The sequence below is a fragment of the Adiantum capillus-veneris genome, chromosome 4 (genome assembly GCF_014529385.1).
Source record: "Adiantum capillus-veneris isolate H3 chromosome 4, ASM1452938v2, whole genome shotgun sequence".
NCBI lineage: Eukaryota > Viridiplantae > Streptophyta > Polypodiopsida > Polypodiales > Pteridaceae > Adiantum > Adiantum capillus-veneris.
In genome coordinates, this window is record NC_140934.1 from 70,921,055 (window position 1) to 70,940,804 (window position 19,750).

At 42.7% G+C, this 19,750-nt stretch overlaps 1 pseudogene; it reads right to left on the minus strand.

The window, feature by feature from the left end:
- Positions 1-16,113: 16,113 nt before the first annotated feature.
- On the minus strand, positions 16,114-19,335 carry LOC147459387 (uncharacterized; annotated as a pseudogene).
- Positions 19,336-19,750: the final 415 nt, after the last annotated feature.

Below are 19,750 nucleotides of genomic sequence, written 5' to 3' on the forward strand. Positions count from 1 at the left end.
GCGAGTGGCCAACTTTTCAAGCCCACCGCATACATCCTCAATAGTAAAAAAAGACGGCATACATGGGAGTGAACCATAAAATGACATTTTTTCAGTATTTGCTTGCTCATATAATGGCCTACAAAGTGTGTACATATCCACTAAACTCAAGTTACCAAAATTTTCAACCCGCTTGCCTCTCAAGTTTCTCCAAAATCTTCCACATGCATGTGCCTTTTCTTGGAATTGAAATTCTTGTTGCTTTACTTCCCATCTTCTTCTCTTCTTTTGAATCAATGCCTTGTATGTATGCAAATGACTTTGATAGTTGTCTTTGTCCATAGTTGCATCAAGCTTTATCAAGGACTTTCGAGCATCTTGACATTCTTTATCAAACCACCTTTTGCGTGATCTATCTTTGTTGATACCATGGAGATGCTTTATGGCAAAGCATTCTTCCGCACAAGAACAAATAGCTTTCTTGAAAGCTTCCCATTTAGTTTACAATGGTGCATCACATTGAAGCTTTGTCATCCATAATTTTTGCTCAACCATTTCAATGTACATTGGTGCCCGTTTGAAATCCATACATAGTGATAACTTCTCTTTCCTTTGGCTGAGATTATCATGCTTAGTTGCTTCTCCACATGAAAGGTCAATACATAACATGCGATGGTCGGATTCCGGGGTCCATTGACCAAACATAAAACTCTTTATGCGATACATGATGGCTTCAGAGAATAGCATATAGTCAATCACACTATCCCCATTATGTCTCCTACATGTTCACAGGTATCTGAATCGTGACAGGTCACAGGTATTAGTGCCATAATGCTCCCATGCTTTACAAGAAGCTACTGTAGCCGGTAGCTACCGCCCGCAACATGTAAAGCCATCCCCTCCCTTCAGGCTCCAATAGCCTCGACTTCTGATGCCCGCCATAGCTGCCCAATCCCCACTTTTGCATGATTGGGTGATGCCCTCTTAGTGAGGTGTGGACCTTGGGGTTCTATAGACTACATACCACACAAGAGAGAGCGAGAGAGAGCCGCATCCACTTGCAATTGTGTGTGTATGTGTGTGTGTGTGTGTGTGTATGTGTGTGTGTGTGTGAGAGAGAGAGAGAGAGAGAGAGAGAGAGAGAGAGAGAGAGTGACCAAGGCCTACACCTCACGAAGAAGGCATCTTCCAATCGTGCCGGAAAGGGAGCCTCTCTCTCTCTCTCTCTGTGGATACATTTTCCCTAACCAAAGAAAATAAAGGCAAACTTGAAATTTCTAGTCGAGCTCAGAGAGCCAGAGCCCTTTGACCACCAGTAGTAGGAGGCCATCGAGCAGCTTTTAGGACAGGTACCTAAGTTGTCTCCCTCAATGTCTCGCAGAAGGGTGCCAACATATGGTAGTCTATGGCGCTACGCTCCTGCTCTCTTCCGCCTCTCATTACTAATGTGCTTTATTAGGTTACTCTAAAGTCTGTTGTAATGCCTACTCATCTAAATGCCACATATGTAGTCTAAAGAAATCACTGATCTCCCTTTGTGAGTGTCTCCTACTGTTTGGTCTCCTTGAGAGGCTCTCCCTACGTCTGCGCAACTCCAATAAAAATAGCACAAGGCACCTATGATCCTGTTATCTCATAACTTTGGCCCCTCTCTGAATAGGCAGTGGAAGCAAGGGGTTTGAGGGTAAGAGGGGCCATGCCATCACTGAAGGCGACACCGTTTTACTAGTATTGATAAAGTTGTTGATTTGATAGCCTGTAAGTGTGATGTTCACACAAAAGCTCAAGGGAATGCTAAAAAGAGATCTCTCTTTTTTTAATTATTGATAGGCTACTTCTGAGTTATATGCTTATCTTAACTCAGCAATGCCCCGTTTTTGCAAATTTTGACACCTCTACATATATCTCATGGTACTAGTTCCCATCCCTTTAGCACCACTATTCTAAACAAAGAGGGCTTAGATTCTATCTATGTAAAGAGAGAGCTAATTGGATTCTCATTAAAGATGGCTATGAGAGTGCAAACAGAGGTTTGAGGCCCTTGGTCATGTAGACATCTTGGACCTGTTATCATATACATGTGGTAGTGATGTGTGTGAACACATTAGGACCGCCGGGGCATTTTTTCCCTCTTTAGGAGGTTTTTTTCCCACGTGCATTGTATATGCGTCCATCACTCTAGGGCTATCTATCTTTCCATTGCACACTAAGAAACACACTCTCTATTGTGTGCCTTGAGCTTCCTTCGTCTTCTCCAAGCTGTGTACGTTTCTCTACAACCCTAATTCCAACAATTGGTATCAGAGCAGGCTGCGTCCTTCCGGGCTTAGTCGCTAGCTGTTCTAGCACACACCTGCTCACTTTGTCCGATTAGAGTGAGATTTGGCGAGCATTCGCAGGTCAAAAAATATTTCGAGAGAGCTCGTAGAGCATAGTCTGCTCAGATTTCTGATTCGGGCTCATTTCGGCCTCCGTTTCCACTACAGGTAGGTCTGCACAGGCAATTTTGTCATTTTGTGCAGAATTTTTGTCAGTACCTTTTTTTGCATAACAGGTACCTTACAGTCTTCTACGGTTTGTGCTATGTAGTACGTGTTGTTCCCGCTTCATTTCTCCTATTTTCGGGCAGTTTTCACATCAGGTGCAGCATTTACCATGGCTAACAACAACACAGATGTGTTCAAGATGTTTACTGCTAAGGACAGGTTGGATGGGGACAATTACCCTATGTGGGCTTATATGTTCTTGTGTCAAAGGGCATCTGGAACATTGTGCAGGGCATTGATGTACGTCCTGGTTCTGAGGATGTAGGCGATGTTGAGGATGTTGCAGGTCTTGCTGCTATTAGAGTTGTTTTGCCTACGACAGAACAGGCTTATTGCGATGTAAAGGATATGCAGGCTCATGAATTGATTGCGTTGTCTATGAAGCGCACCATTGTTCCTCACATTCGTTCAGCAAAATTTGCAAAACAGAGTTGGGATATTCTAGCAGGTCTTTATGCGAGCCGCAATGAGGCTAAAATTGCTTTGCTGCTTAAAGAGATGGAGTCAAAGATTATGCATGAGGAAGATGATATGGACACTTTCCTTGCTGGTGTCAAGGATATCAATGAGCAGCTTATTTCTGTAGGTGAAGTCATTTCAGATAGTTCCCTTGTGCAGTTTGTTCTTGATGCCTTACAAGATTCATACCAGACTTTTGCTAGTACTTGGAGACCGATGACCCAAGGAAATCCTGCACATTGCTGTTGCAAGAGTCAATTTCCAAAAAGAAAACAGGACTAGGCAGCAAGCAGTTGAACGGGCTTTTATTGCTTCTCAAAGAAAGGGTGGTAACAACAATACAACCCCTTCTTATGGTTCTACTGCGAGTGGAAAAAAATATGTTCCTAATGCTTCTGCTAGCAGCAATTCATCTGGAAATTCTGGTGATAAGCGCAAAAAGAAAATGCGTTGCCATTATTGTAAAGCTAATGATCACTTGATCAAGCCATGTCCTAAGTTGAATGCCAAAGAGGCTAAGAAGAAAGAGGGTGGTTCCACTGCAAATGTTGGTTCCACTACAAATGCAGCCATTGTTGAGTCTTCTATGAAAGGAGACTGTGTTGTTGATGTTGATGCAGAATGGGCTTTTAGCGCAGAGTGCACTTACAATCCTGCTGTCCATGATGCATGCTTGTCAATTGCTACGGATTCACATGTGTGGTATTTCGATAGTGGTGCTACAAAGCACATTACCTCACATCGTGAATTGTTCACCTCTCTCGAGTCTGTCCCTCATGGGAATTCAGTCACTTGTGCCAACAATGCCTCTTATCCGGTTCAGGCAGTTGGAAAGATTGTGCTTACTGCTGCAAATGGCAGTTCTTTTAGACTTGTTGATGCACTTTATGTATCTGGGATCAAGAAAAATCTCTTGTGTGTATCCGCACTCGCTAGACATGGACTTGTAGTCAAATTTGTGGATGACAGATGTACAATTCATGATCTCAATTTTGGTGATGAAATTGTTGCATCTGGCCTTTTGTGTCGTGGGTTGTATAAGCTCACTTTCTATGACAAGTGTGGATAAAATTTTGCAAATGCAGTTGCAGATTCAAGGGCTATTTCAGATGCAAAACTTTGGCATGCACGTTTTGGTCATCTGAATTTTGCCAGTTTGTTGCGTTTGCAGAAATCTGATATGGTTGCTTCTTTGCCACCTCTTGAAGCACCTGTCAAACATGTTTGTGAAGGTTGTATTTTGGGTAAAATGCAGAATTCTAAGTTTCCAAAGGATGGTTCAGTTAGGGCCACATGCAGGTTGCAGCTTGTGCATAGTGATGTTTGTGGGCCCATGCAAACTCCGTCCTTGGGAAATTACCTATACTTCATGACTTTCATTGATGATTACTCCATGCATGCATGGGTATTTCCACTTAAAGTGAAGTCCAAAGTTTTTATGTCCTTCAAACAATTTCTAGCTATGGCTAAAAATGTATCAAAATGTACTACAGGCACCCTCCGTTCCCAATCGAGGGGGGGTGTATATGTCTCATGAATTTAATGCATTTCTGGCTAGTCGTGGGATAAAACACCAATGTACAGTTTTGTATACACCTCAGCAAAATGGTGTTGCTGAGACGAAAAATAGGTCTCTTACGGAAATGGCAAGATGTATGGTCAAGAGTCAAGCTTTACCACATTCATTTTGGCTCGAGGCTATCATGTGTGCCCCTTATGTACTCAACAGGTGTCCTACGAAAGCGTTCCAGTCTATGACTCCATATGAAACATGGCATGATAGAAAGCCATCTATTGAGCACATGCGTCTTTTTGGCTGTTTGGCTTATGGCTTAGTGCCACAAGTGCAGTGCAAAAAATTGGATGATAAGGCTGTCAAATGTATTTTTGTTGGTTATAGTGCTAAAAGAAAAGGTTACATGTTGTATCATCCGCAAACAAAGCGTATTTTGGTTTCACGGGATGTAGTGTTTGTGGAAGATTCTGTTCAGCCCTTGCTTTCATGTACTAGAGATAGTAATGTAAGCTCATAGGACATTTATGACACTTTGTTGCCTCAATTTAGTGGTGGAAGTTCGAATGTAAATTCCAATGAGGCAAATGTACAACCTATGGGGGTTTTTGAAAATGTTACAGATCAGCCTATTACTGATGCAAATGTACATGATGTACTTGATGAGGAAAGGGCAAAAAATGAGCAGGCTAGAGGTATGCCAAAATGGCTGGTGCACACTTTGCATGATAGTAAATTGGATGCACCTTTGTCTAGTCGTACTTGTTCAAGCTCTCGCCATGCATCTTATGCATCAGATTGTTATGCTTTGGCTGTGTCTAGCTTACACGATGTTGATAAGCCTCTGTCTTTTGATGAGGCACAGAATTCAGAAAATTGGATGGCTGCCATGCAATCAGAATATGATGCACTTATAGAAAATGACACATGGACTTTATGTGATTTGCCTCCTGGCAAAAAGGCGATTGGTACGAAGTGGGTTTACAAGTTGAAACGCAAGCCGGATGGTGAGATCGATCGCCATAAAGCTCGACTTGTTGCAAAGGGTTATGCACAACAAAAAGGCATAGATTATGAAGAGACCTTTGCTCCCACTTGTCGTATGACTAATGTGCATTTTCTTTGTGCATTGGCAGCTCATTTTGGTTGGGATGTACATCAATTAGACATTGTTACTGCTTTCTTGAATGGTGACATATTTGAGGAAGTTTATGTAACGTAGCCTCGTGGTTTTGTCAAGAAAGGACAAGAGGACAAAGTGTGCAAATGTAACAAGGCTTTGTATGGGTTGAAGCAATCTCCTCGTGCTTGGTATGAGAAAACTAACACTCATTTGGTCAAACAAGGCTTTCATAATAGTCCAACAAAAAGCACATTGTATGTAAAGCGTGAGGGTGATGTACTTCTCATTGTGGTTATTTATTTAGATGATTTATTGATCACTGGACCAAATGAGAGACATATTGCTGCATTTAAGGCTGATTTGAATGCTACTTTCAAGATGAAAGATCTTGGACTGTTGCATCATTACTTGGGTATACAGTTTAAGCAGTGTGATGGTGGTATTGCCTTGTGTCAGAAAAGTTACATAGAGACATTGCTATGTAAGTTTGGACTTGAGGACTGCAAACCTATTGCCACTCCCATGGAAACAGGTTTGAAATTAAGTCTTCATGATGCTGGTGATCCTATTGATGTCACTCTTTACCAAACTACTGTTGGATGCCTCATTTATGTATGCAACACGAGGCCAGATATTCAGTTTGCAGTCTCACAGGTCATCAGATTTATGCATAGCCCAGGGTCTAAGCATTGGCGGGATGTCAAGAGGATTTTCTGCTACCTTAGTGGCACTTTACATCTTGGCTTGTTTTATCCCAAGGGGGGATCATTGCCGCCAGACTTACATGCTTTTTCGGACTCAGATTGGGCTGGTTCTTTTGACACGCGAGTGTCCACAAGTGGTTTTTGTTTCATGCTTAGCAGTTCATGTATATCATGGTTGGGCAAGAAGCAAACTACTGTGTCCACTTCGAGTTGTGAGGCTGAGTACAGGGCAATCTTCACAGCTGCGGTTGAGTGTGTATGGCTCAGACGCCTTATGGATGATTTGGGTGTTGGACAGGACACTGCCAACACTATCTACACTGATAGTCAGAGCGCATTGGCAGTTGCGAGGAACCCAATTTTTCATGCTCGCACAAAGCACATTGAGGTGCATTACCACTATGTGAGGGAGAGGCTCTCAACAGGAGAGATCAACTTGGCTTATGTGCCAACACAGGAAAACCTTGCAGATCTTTTCACAAAGGCATTGTCTCGTGAGAAGCTCGAAGCTTTCCGTAAAGCTTTAGGCTCACTCCCCTTTGTGGACTGATCATGTCCTTAGGGCATGGCACTTCCCTTTACTCATGTGCCAGCTCTTGTTCACCGTATCACTCCAGGGGGGATTTGTTACCATATACATGTGGTAGTGATGTGTGTGAACACATTAGGACCGCCGGGGAATTTTTTCCCTCTTTAGGAGGTTTTTTTCCCCCATGCATTGTATATACGTCCATCACTCTAGGCCCTATCTATCTTTCCATTGCACACTAAGAAATACACTCTCTATTGTGTGCCTTGAGCTTCGTCTTCTCCAAGCAGTGTGCGTTTCTCTGCAACCCTAATTCTAACAGGACCTAGAGACACCATAGCAAGTTTTTTGCACAAAATAGAGCACCCACATCATGAGGTAATTTCCTTGGAGGAATCAAAGGCAATGGTGAGAAAGATTTTTTTTCGAGTTGTAAAATCATAAGGGAGAAATCTTTTCATTTTCTTAAAATAGCAAGTTTTCCCACAAAGTTAACCGACCTCACTCTCTCTCTTATCTCCCTCCCCCACTCTCTCTCTTCCTCGCTTGGTGCGTGTCGAAGCTCTCTCTCTCTCTCTCTCTCTCTCTCTCTCTCAGGGGTGGTGCAGCCTACATGGCATGTATGCAAAGCCTGCTTGCGAGCATGCATTGCCTCCAGGAAGGGCCTGTGTGTGTGTGTGTGTGTGTGTGCACGCGCCTGCGACCTGCGTTTCCCTCTTTCTCTCTCATGCGTGGGCGAACGGGGTGGGGTGGGGTTGGGTTGGGCTGAGCTATGTGGCCTGCGTCGGTTGCTTGGCACTGCACGGCATTGGCCTACGCCTTGGTGAACCCTCTAAAAAGTGCCACATCACTGGCATTTTTAGTGCTATTGCAACTATTATTAAACCTATCGTCTGTTTGGGTGTTTTTAAAATTGAGTGACCTTGTGAGCAGGGCAAACAAACGATAATTGAGTGGAGCCAACCTATCAAAGTTTCTCTATGAAAACTTTAATGGGTGCTCTCTCACCTAGCTACTTGTTGCTTTCATCCTACATCTTCTACTATCATTAGCAAAAGCGATTCTACAATTTAGCGATTCTACATAAGTTGTAGACAATGATAATATTACTTGGAGGTATAGGAAAAACTATTTATTCCATGGTACAAAGAGACTTGGACCATTTCATACATTGTAAAAATTTTCTTCTTTTAAGAGGCTAGTTTGACCTTTGCTACATGTTTGATACAATTTAGTCTATGGTTGACAACACATGGAGCATTCATACAAAAAGCCTAGCTTTATTTGGGTAGAAGCATGTTAACGTGTCACTCAATATGTTGTCTCAGACAATGCTAATTACATGTGCTTGTTAGCATATACTGAAAACGGATGGGCAAGTTCTTTGAATTTCAAATGTTCCATTAAAAAATTATTTTCCCTCCTCATGTGCTTCTATTTTCAGTTACTGAAGACGACGTGGGGAATCTCTCTCTCTCTCTCTCTCTCTCTCAGACTAGCAGGTAGTTTGCTGACTCTCTCTCTCTCTCTCTCTCTCTCTCTCTCTCTCTCTCTCTCTTTGTGTGTGTGTGTGTGTGTGTGTGTCGTTCGTTCTTTGCGCCGGGCATCCTGCCTCAGAGATGAGTTGTCAAAGCTGAGCTCTTTCTCTCGTACCGACACAGACCTACAGAAATGGAGAACCAGCAGCCAACATTATTGCCACTAGCTCCAATGCTGAAATGGAGCCGTACTGTAATGTGATGGTAAGAAAATCTTATGTGTAGCCCACCCACTCCAAATGAAATCATTGTTTTGTTGGTCACATCTATAGTTTTGTGAGGGCATTTGTTCATAGTATGTGTGTATTACAACATCAAGTGTTGACAGCTATACATTAAAGTGATTTTAAGTAAGTAACATATTATGCACGTCTACAGTTCTCAGGAAAAGCAGAAGAGAGACACTACAGGCAATGAACTACAACTCCCAAGATCCAGCTCTTTTTGTAATCAGGGAATACGAGAGAGTAAGAAAGAGGAAACAACGCGAGCAGAAACAAATGAAATTTGAGCGACAACATCATGCCCTCAACGATGAGGAGAAAAAGAAAATCTCCTCTGAGATCGTGAGAGCTTTCAAGAGTAGGATTGAAGGTTTTAGTACAGAAGAAAAGTGGGAAATCTGGAATCTTATTGCTCAACATCCGCATGTTTGGGAGATCCATGATGAGTCTTTCGAGGAGGAGGCTGCTGTACAGAACACAATTGTCTCCAATGTCCGCAACACACTGGCTACCGTTAAGCAGCGAGGTTCCAATGAGGAGTTGTTTTTGAAGAATGCAACATTGCAGATGATGTTGAATTCAAAGGAAAACATGCCTGTTGCAAAAATTGTCAGGGTCCTAAATGTCAATCGTCTCACCTTGCACAAGGCGAGATCATGACAGGCAAAGCCTGATGTTGATGGTCGATTGTTTTCATTGGTTGCATGTCACAAGCAATACCGTCATAGACCTATCACAGATGAAATTAAGGAATTCATCTACACATTTTGGAAAGTGGAGACTCGCGTTTCACCGAATAAGAAGGATGTTTGTCGAAAGAGGATGGGGAGGAAAAGGTACATAGAACACCCTGTGCACCTCCTGGACAAGCCTCAGGTGATCAATCAAATACTTGTACCATAACTTACGCACTTTATGCATTGCATCTCTAGTGCATAGTAACTTGTATATGCTGATCAATAGCATACTGATCTGTAGATTTTTGCTAGTTAGCATATGGACTGTGCTAGTTAGCATATTGACTGTACTAGTTAGCATATGGAGTATGCTAGTTAGCATGCCTTGGGTCCTAAATAACATACACAGCTAGTGGTTAACACAATATGTATGCCAATTAACATACATGGTATGCTTGTTAACATACCTAGTATGCTAGCCTAGTATGCTCAATTGCATGATAAGTACGATGTCTAACAGAAAGTCATTATGCTAGTTAGCACATGGAGTTTTCTAGGTAGCATATGGAGTATGCTAGTTAGCAGGCCTTGAGTTCTAAATAGCATACAGAGTTAGTTGGTCAACATAAAAGGTATACAAGTTAACACCACTTATGCTAGTTAACACCTAGTATGCTCACTAGCATGATGGGTATGCTATTTAAGACAAGGGTTATGCTAGTTAGAACTAGGAGCTGGGATGGGTATGCTAGTTAGCAGATGGAGTATGCTGGTTAGCATATGGATTATGCTAGTTAGCATGCCTTGTGTTCTACCTAGCATCAACGTTAGCTAGTGAGCACATCAGCGTTAGCTAGTCAGCACAAGATGTATGCTAATTAACATCATTTATTCTAGTTAGCACCTAGTATGCTCAATAGCATGATGGGTGTCCTAATGCGTATACTAGTTAGCATAGTGAGTATGATAGTTAGCATATGGACTGTGCTAGTTAGCATATGGATTGTGCTAGTTAGCATATGGAATGTACTAGATAGCATATGGAGTATGCTAGTTAGCATGCCTTGGGTTCTAAATAGCATACATAGCTAGTTGGTTAACACAATATGTATGCTAATTACCATACCTGGTATACTAGTTAATATACCTAGTATGCCAATTATATACCTAGTATGCTCAATTGCATGATAAGAACGCTGTCTAACAGAAAATGATTATGCTAGGTAGCATATGGAGTATGCTACTTAGCAGGCCTTGAGTTCTAAAGAGCATACACAGTTTGTTGGTCAACACAAAAAGTATGCAAGTTAACACCACTTATGCTAGTTAACACCTAGTATGCTCACTAGCATGATGGGTATGCTATTTAAGACAAGGATTATACTAGTTAGAACTAGCAACTGGGCTGGGTATGTTAGTTAGCATATGGAGTATGCTGGTTAGCGTATGGAGTATGCTAGTTATCATGCCTTGTGTTCTACCTAGCATACAGAGTTAGCTATTAGCACAAGATGTATGCTAATTAACATAATTTTTGCTAGTTAACACCTAGTATGCTCAACAACATGATGGGTGTCCTAATGAGTATGCTAGTTAGCATGCCTTGTGCTCTACCTAGCATACAGAGCTACATGGTAAACACAAGATATATGCTAATTAACACTCTTTATGCTAGTTACGCTGTTGCATGCACATTAGGATGTTGATTGTGCTATTTAACACTATGATTTGTTTTCATGAAAATGTTGGATGTCCTATTAGCAATTTGAATACTGATCATCATTTGGGTGTTGCATGCTGAGTTCTTTCGTAGATTCAAGGAAAAACATCCAGATTGCAAGATTGGCATGAGAATGTTTGAGATGTTGAAGCCGTTCTTTTGTAGGTGGCTGAAGGATAGATACACATGCTGTTGCGAATACCATGTGCAAATGTCCTTTTTGAAGGACACACTGAACCACATGCACTCTCGTGCTTTTGCGCTGCATAGAGCAGATTGTGACTGTATATGCAGTATCCGTGTCCTAGGTGAGAACATTAGCAAGGGTTGCTTGGATTCACATCACACGTTCAAAGGCGTCACACATATGTGGGAGTCTGTTCTTTGTCCAAAATTTGAACGACATTCTAGCGATTTACACAACCAAGGGTACTTTAGGTAATTTTCCCTTCATTTTACATTTAACGAAGGGGGTTAGAAGCACGCGTTGCGAGGGCGATGGGGGCTTTCACAGGTGGTGCATGATAGAGTGAAAGGGAAAGGAGGCAGCTGCGTGGTGCAATGGGGGTAGATGCATCACTTGCCTCTTGGTAGGTAGTGCATTCTCTCCCTTCTCTCCCTTGGTTCAATTCCTTAGCTCCCTTGGCTGAGCGCACTGTACCTAGGTTCCACCAAGACCCAGAGGAGGACTTGGTTTGTGCTGCAGAGCAAAGCGAAATCTCACACAGAGGACTCGGGAGGCATCGTGGAGGCATGGCGTGCATCTGTCTATACTATCTGCAGAGTAGGCAATGGTTGAGAAGCCTGTGGAGAGCCCTCCGGCCTCTATCTCGCTATAGTAGAGAAGCCTCTCTCTCTCTGTATTGTTCTGCCTCCGAGCCTCAGAGAGCACCGCCTGAAAAGCAACTCTCTCTCTCTCTCTCTCTCTCTCTCTCTCTCTCTCTCTCTCTCTCTCTCTCTCTCTCTCTCTCTCTCTCTCTGTCTCGCACAGTTGGCTAGTGCAGGGAACACTGGCCAGAAGATTCTCCTTTCGCCACGTGTCCGAGGGAGGGTGCCAGAATTCCTCCCCCATTATAAGGTATGGATTATTTTAAAGCAAGTTTTGGATATCCTTAAAGTTATGGAACCCTGTCCCCTCCAAATATTTGCAGTAGGCTTTACATGCATAGAAGCAATATAACTACAAGAGTTTGTGCTCACTGGTGGTAGATGGTTGTCTAGGGTGCAAGATTTATGCTCAGGGGGTGCAGTACTATGTAATCATGTTAATGTATAATGTGAGTTCGAAAGGAGGGGTTTTAAAATGCAAAAAATTTAGGCAACTTAATAGAGATACATTGAAATAAGGGGTTTTTATATTCATTTTTGGAAAAAAATCTGAAAATAAAGGGTCATTTTATTCATTCAAACATGTTAAAAGAGGGATTTTTAAAAATACACCACGAACGCACGTTATATAGGGGGGTACTAAACAGTGAACCCCCCGAGGATTTCTGGCTGTCGGGCACTTTAGATTGTGTTCGCTCCTTATGTTGGTCAAAGACCACAAAGAGGAGTACTTTTCACTCATTGCAATTTCCAAGCAACTAGTGGCTACATTTAATTTGGGAAACTTAGTAGAACAAAGCATGCAATAAATGAGAATTCACTAATAATTCTCTTTTTTTTTAACAGCTCTCCGTCTCCATCATTTTCTCTCTCCGGCAGAGCACTCAACCCCTGGACGTCTTGTTTTTTGAAATTGAAGAGAAGCTTTGATGGAGTAGGGAAAGGGGAAAGGTCAGTTGATGACCTTTCCCCGTAATGTGGGCGAGCGCATGCGCGACTGTCGCTTGCATGTGTAAGCCCACCATTACGGGAAAGGTCAGTTGATGACCTTTCCCTTCCATCAAGGTCAGGGGGAGGTGGCCCAGGTCATCATTAGCAGAGGTTGTCGGACTGCACACAGAGTCAGACGAGCACCGCAGCATGCAAGAAATCCGTCGATTGATGTGGCAGTTGCTCATTAACCAAGGTGAGAATTCCTTCTGACAGATGAGGTGGTAGCAGCATGTGATGTACCCGTTGCTGATGTGTTCGACGTACACTGCACTGCGAACTATTCTGTACGCAACTGAGTTGGCACAGATCTATGGACTGCACCTTTGCATTCTGCAATGGAAGGGAGAGTGGATGGACGGCCCTGATCTTCTACCCGTCGACCCCCGACCTTGACGTATTTTTATTTGATTAACCAGCATATAAATGACATACCTAGAAGCAACAAAATCTTGTAATATATCCAAAAGTATAACTTTTTTATTTTTTTTAAATTTTTTTTAAAAGGAGGTAATCCCTGTCCCACCTACACCAGTAATCCCACCAAACGAGGAACAAAAAGAGCTAGATTTCAATCACGAGCACAAACCAAAACTCAAGGACCCATCATTAATAGTGTTGAATACCATGGATAACTCTTTCGAGGGATTTCACATAGCTATACATGACAAACGAATGATGGAAGAGGAGTGTCTCTTTCACCAATAGAGGAATTTGAGGCTGGATCTCAAATGAATCTAGAAGTGGAATCGTATTGTGTGCACGTATGTCGCACGTGTCAATGCAAGGAACTTGCCGATACACCGTGTGCGAGCCACAAATGGTTCCAAGCACACAACGAGCCTAAACTAGTAAGCTCAAAGAAGGCGATGGTGTGTCACTCACCGCTCTACGCTTGCTTCGTGGAGGATTCCTCGCCGCGAAGAAGAAGGAGACGCCTCTACGCCGCGCTCAACTGCTTCACCGCTGTCGTGCCTTCGTAATGCTTGATCGCCCACACACTCCCTCTCTCTCCCTCTCTCACTCTTGTGCTCGTATATCGCACGTGTCAATGCAAGGAACTTGCTGATACACCGTGTGCGAGCCACAAATGGCTCTAAGCACACAACAAGCCTAAACTAGTAAGCTCAAAGAAGGCGATGGTGTGTCACTCACCACTCTACGCTTGCTTCGTGGAGGATTCCTCGCCGCGAAGAAGAAGGAGACGCCGCTACGCCGCGCTCAACCGCTTCACCGCCGTCGTGCCTTCGTAATGCTCGATCGCCCACACACTCCCTCTCTCTCCTTCTCTCACTCTCTCTCTCTCACACACACAAAGAGATGATGAAGAAGAAGAAGGAGATGGAGCAAGAGCACTCTTCAATTGCACAAATGAGAGAATGAGTGAATTTTAGGTTTAGTTGAATTTTATATGAGCTCGCCCCATTCACACTTGGGCACCCATGCTTAGCCAACTAATCCCTTGAATGTTCCAGTTAGAGTGCGCCTCTCATCGGCAATCACTCTTACCCTTTTCCTATTGGACCGACAAGCCCGGTACCTGACTGTACCAAATAAATAATACAATGTCCGCCGTAGGTTACAACGTCCCTCGTAGGCAATAGGATGTCCGTGAGCCGTGAGGGTTAACATGCCCCCCTTCCTGATGTAGATTCCGGCCTCAGAACCTATTGAGTTGAAGCTCGTTTATCGAGGTGGAAGAGCATTTGAGATGAATGTCCTTAGCCTTCTTCAGTGACTGCAAAATCAAACAACATTGGCACAGTAATTGCATTCTCATATAGAATTAAAAAGCATATGTAGTTGTAGGCAGACAATTTGATTGGTAAAAAAATTTTAAACCATTTGTCAGCAATAAACATTAGATTGCAATATAATCAAATGCATAAACAGGTGTAAAGGTAAAAGTTAAACAAGTCTGGGGTCGCTAATTTAACGGTCGAAAGGCACTAGAGATCGACTATTAATACCATGGGTAAGCTTCTTAATTTTCTCTGGTCAATTAAGTTGTTTAATCGCGAGAGCCAAGTATTTCATGTTCGAGGGCTGACTAGAGGCTATACCTAGAAGACCTTGTAGTTAAGCTACGATAAAAGGAATTTCTCATGAAATCATCGCCTGACTGATTACCTTTTCTTTGACCCCCCAAAGTCTTTTCACAGTGATTACATTTTGATGTGTGTGCTTATTTTGTATGCCTTGGGTTTTTTGCTTTTCAAGGAAAAGCGCCCACACTAGGAACCTCTAGGGCTCTAGTACCATAGGCGATACATGTGAGTGAAGTACCCAATCAAGCTGAGATTTCTCTTCCAGCTTAAGAATTTACATTATGGCACTTTGATTTGTTTTGTTTGTTTGTTTTTCAGTATTTTAATTTTGTAACTTTTGGGGGGTCATATAACACTGTTACACCTCCCCAAGCTCATCACACTAGTAAACTCCCTACTCCCTTTATAATACTTAAGCTAAAGGTCAATAGGGACTAAGCCCACTAGAAAGCCCTAGTACATTTCACACAATGCTGCCTAAATCGGATTAAGAACCTAAGTAACCATTGATTATTAGGAAGGCATTCCCCATGGTATTAAGAGAAGATCTCTAACACCTAACTTGGTCAAATTAGCTTAGTCGGACTGCTTGATTTTTAAATCTAGACAAGTGATTATGACAAAAAATTCATTGAATTTAATGTTTGGTACTAATCAAATGCGATGAATATTATGCTATCAATCACAATCAAAGCAGACAAACATGGATGCAAAAAGATAAGGGGAATGCTAATGGACAAGAAACACCTGTGTGTGTTGATGGTCGCGCTTGATCTAAAGTGTGAACGAGAGAAAGATTCCAAGAAGGTCCAAATCCTAACCACAGCAACACGTTCGTGTACACAGTGAGAAACACAAAGAATACCTCTAGGAGGCACATTAGTGGGAAAAAGAAACTTTGCTAGTCACTCAACTCTAAAACAAAAACACTCCTATCGTACTAATTATACCTACCCTCCATCCGTCGAGTGATGAGGATCAAAGGTGTTTTATGGCACATGTTTCTGTTTTAGTGCACCAGATGTGAATGTGTAGGTCCGGGTCAATGTTTTGAATTTTATTGTGCATACTTGTTTGCTAATTGCTCTTGCTCTTTATTTTTTTTGTTTTTTGTGAGTATAAGGCTTTATATATACATTCCCTAAGATTGGAGATTAAGAATTCAGGGAGAAAGGTTGAGAGGGGAGTGAGTGAATGATGACTGTCAGCAAACACTCCCCCCTTCCTTGGGTAGATCATACCGTTTGAAATGAGCTTGTCACCCTTTGAAACCAATTGTTCCAGTTGGTAATAGGTGAGGATTTTTTCCAGTAGTTTTCTATTACCTTAGGTGCCACGTCGAGTCGCAAGGGTGGTAAAGTACTCTCCCAGGATCGAACCTGAACTGGTTCAGTAGGTGATTCTTGAAAACTGGGAGGTGTGGATTCCTTTGTAGCTTTATGGAGGTCCACTATTGTAGGTGGAGGATGTGGAGAAGCTTTTACCTCTATGGATGCATTACATGAGGAGCTAGAAGCTTCATGGGACTCCCCCCTTCCTGAGCTAGGTGGAACAAATTGTTCTTTCTTTTGTACCCAAACTAGCTCTATAGCGGGTGTGTAGCATTCTGTGATTTTTTTCTTTCCGCGATCATTGATTCGTTTTGGAGCTACGGGATTGGGCTCACATGGGTCAGGTGACAGGTAAGAACACAATCTACGTTTTGGCACCCAGATTTGATCATTTCCTTGATAGTAGCCTTGGGCTTCCAATAGTCGTTTAGGAATCCATTGCAACATTTTCTTATTTTTCTTGGAGCGAGTGTTACGTTTCTTACAAGGCTTTCCTTTTTTAGTACTAGCCATGGTCGTTAAAGAAGCTTTAGGGACCCACTTGTATGTTTTCTTTGTTATATTAGGATGAGTCTTGTCAGAAGCTATATGCATTGCTTGCAGCATATTTAAGGGAACGGGCATTTCATCCCCCTCAGGTGTTACCCAAGTTGTCCCCCTGTTTCCCCAAGTGTCTATGGTTGCTGCTAGGTGGACCCAATCCACATTGTCCGACTCACTCATCCCAGGTAGTACATCCATATAAGGAGAATCTTCCTCAACATCAGTGTCCGCTTTACACGTGTAACAATACTGCAATGGGGCCGAGTGAATTGTGGTGTCAGATCTATGATCAATTATAAACCTATTTCCTAGAGGATGTGCTCGACCCTGCACAAGATCCACTCGAATGACAGAATCTTGGAACTGCAAGTAGACATGGTTTTTAGACCAGTCATGCACCATTTTTGCTTCCCTCATGAAAGGGCGTCCTAAGATCATCTTCGATGCCATAGTGTGTTTAGAGAAATCCATAACAATGAAGGTAACTCTTATTTTATGTCCAAAAACCTTTATCTTGAGATCTTCTAGCATCCCAATAGGTTTAACGATAGACCCATTGACCATCTTCACTACTATGGTTGTGGTCGCAATGTGAGGTCTTCCCATAGTTTCCCATCAATTTTTAGTCACAATGCTAACCCCAACGCCACCATCAAGGATTCCCTTCACAGTTACTCCCTTAGTAGTGATTGGTATAGTCGCATTGGATTCATCACCCTCAAAGCATTGTCCCAACTTGTTAACATGTATTTCTATAACAAGGTTCTCATCTAGGTTGGGTTGTGGATCTAAGTGTTCCTCCTCTATTGGAATCTCCCCAGCTCCATCCATCTGTGCAAATTGTGGTAGCCCAAACTTTAGTTCTCCATTGAGGAAGGCTCGAAGAACTGAGACTAGCTCGGGGTCTTTATATAGTTTGGACATGATGGTGGTTCTAACTTCTGAAGACATGAAATCCATCAATTTGGCAATGTTTAACGGCACCTTTTGGCCTTGAGTCCCTTGACATGGGGAAGATGGGATCTCCATTTCTTCGATAGGATCAGGTAGTCCCTCTGTAAACATTCTTTCCATCAAGAAGTGAGTACGCCCACTTTCCCATGACTTTAAGTCACTTTCTTCTTGGATGACACTAGGTATGTCCAAGGGTCTATGGACTTGGTGAGGTTGTTGTTGCGTAGGGAACACAGTGTCTGCAATCTGGATCTTCCTAGGTGCTGGTTCTAGATCCCTTTGGGTATCTTCTACCAAACTCCTTAATTGCTTGACTCGCTCAATCTCCTCTGTAGGGTTTGGGTAAGTTCCTATCTTCTTTTTGGATCGTGGCCATTGTGGCTCATGAAGATCTTCCTTGTTGGTTTCTATGTTAGTGGTCGTTTGGGTCTCCATGGTTTCACCTGAATCAGAATCTTCTTCAGCGTCGTTCATATATACGGGGTCATCATCAGTCCCTATGTTGGTTTTTGAACTGGGGTCTGAATTCGCTGCTTTGTGCGATCTCTTCCTTCGCGTTTTCTTCTTTTTATGAGATTGGGCAGTTGATGCTGTGTCTCTTTCCTCAAGAATATAATTTTGTTTTTGGAGCATCGATCGTGTGAGTATGTTTACTGGTACCACGGGTGTACTTGGTGATGGCTCCTCGGTAACTTCAATCAAGTTTAATGGCGTGATCTTCGGTGCATTTGGATTATTTGGACATTGGGCAATCAAATGATCTATGCCACATCGATTACACATGAGTATCGGCATTGTAGACGTGCTCGCTTGATTGGTTTGCACTAGTGTGGCGTTCTTTTGTAGCCTAATAGGACACTCGGCTACACGATGTGGACCTCCACACTCATAGCATTGAAGAGGTGGTCTCTTAGCGGTGTAATTGATATTTTGGCCTCTTGCCGCAAGAGCAGCTACTTGATATACAGGTTTGACTTGTCCCCAATAGTCCTCCATGTAGTATTGTGGACTTTCTTCAAGCACATCCATCCCATAGGCGATATTAGAATCTATATCTTCCTCATAGCCTTCCAAACAAGAAATAGATGACTCACAACCCACTTGATTCACAGAAGTGATTCTCGGATGTGGTGGTTGCGGTCCTAGCACTGGAGGTGGTAAGGATGTTGTTTGAACAACATTTTGGGCCCTAGGGACCATGTGTTGTGCTGTTTGTTCAAGAGGTGGGGCTGGCATCAATGCAGGCACTCGAGGTGTGTCTGTCCATGCTAAGGTTGGTCTGTTGGCCATCGCGTGCTGAAATACTATGCAATCCTTAGCTTGATGACCATACCTCCCACATGCATTGCAGTTCCCATTGAATTTTACTCTAAAAGTAGGGCATTCACTGGTACTATGCGGTCCATAGCCTACTGAGCACCATTGTTGCTCCCTTCTTGGATACATATGATTGTTCTGCGGAGCACGATTGCCTCTAAGGCTCTCTTGAATAGCCTTGGTGAGATCTGCTAAAGTCATCTCAGATATCTTTGGCTCCTTAGCAATAGGCTTTAGGGTCATTGGCTGATGCCCCGATGCTTGTGAGCTAATAGATTTAGACTCAACAGACACTCTTTCTCCTTGAATCATTAGATTATCCTCCAATTGGATCGCATTGGTGGTGACTGCTTCCAAAGTGGTGATACCTCAATGACTAGGCCATTGTAGATATCCTCATGTCGTAATCCCCTAATGAATCTATCAAGCAATTGGTTATTGTTGAAGCGCTCATTTGGATTACAACGAGAATTCAAATGCTTCAAGAGACTTATAAAGTCTCTCACCGACTCTCCTTTCTCTCGTTGCGCTTTTTGAAGCTGAGAGGCTACACCCCAAAGTACTCCCTCTCGTATGTATTGTTTTAAGAACAGTCTCCTAAGAGTAGGGTAAATCGTTTTTTCTTCCACCCTTAGGGTTCTATACCAATCCCCAGCCTTTCCACTTAAGGTTAGTCTTAAAGCATTGCTCTTATGTAGGTCATTGTGTTCTCCTAGAGAATCGCATA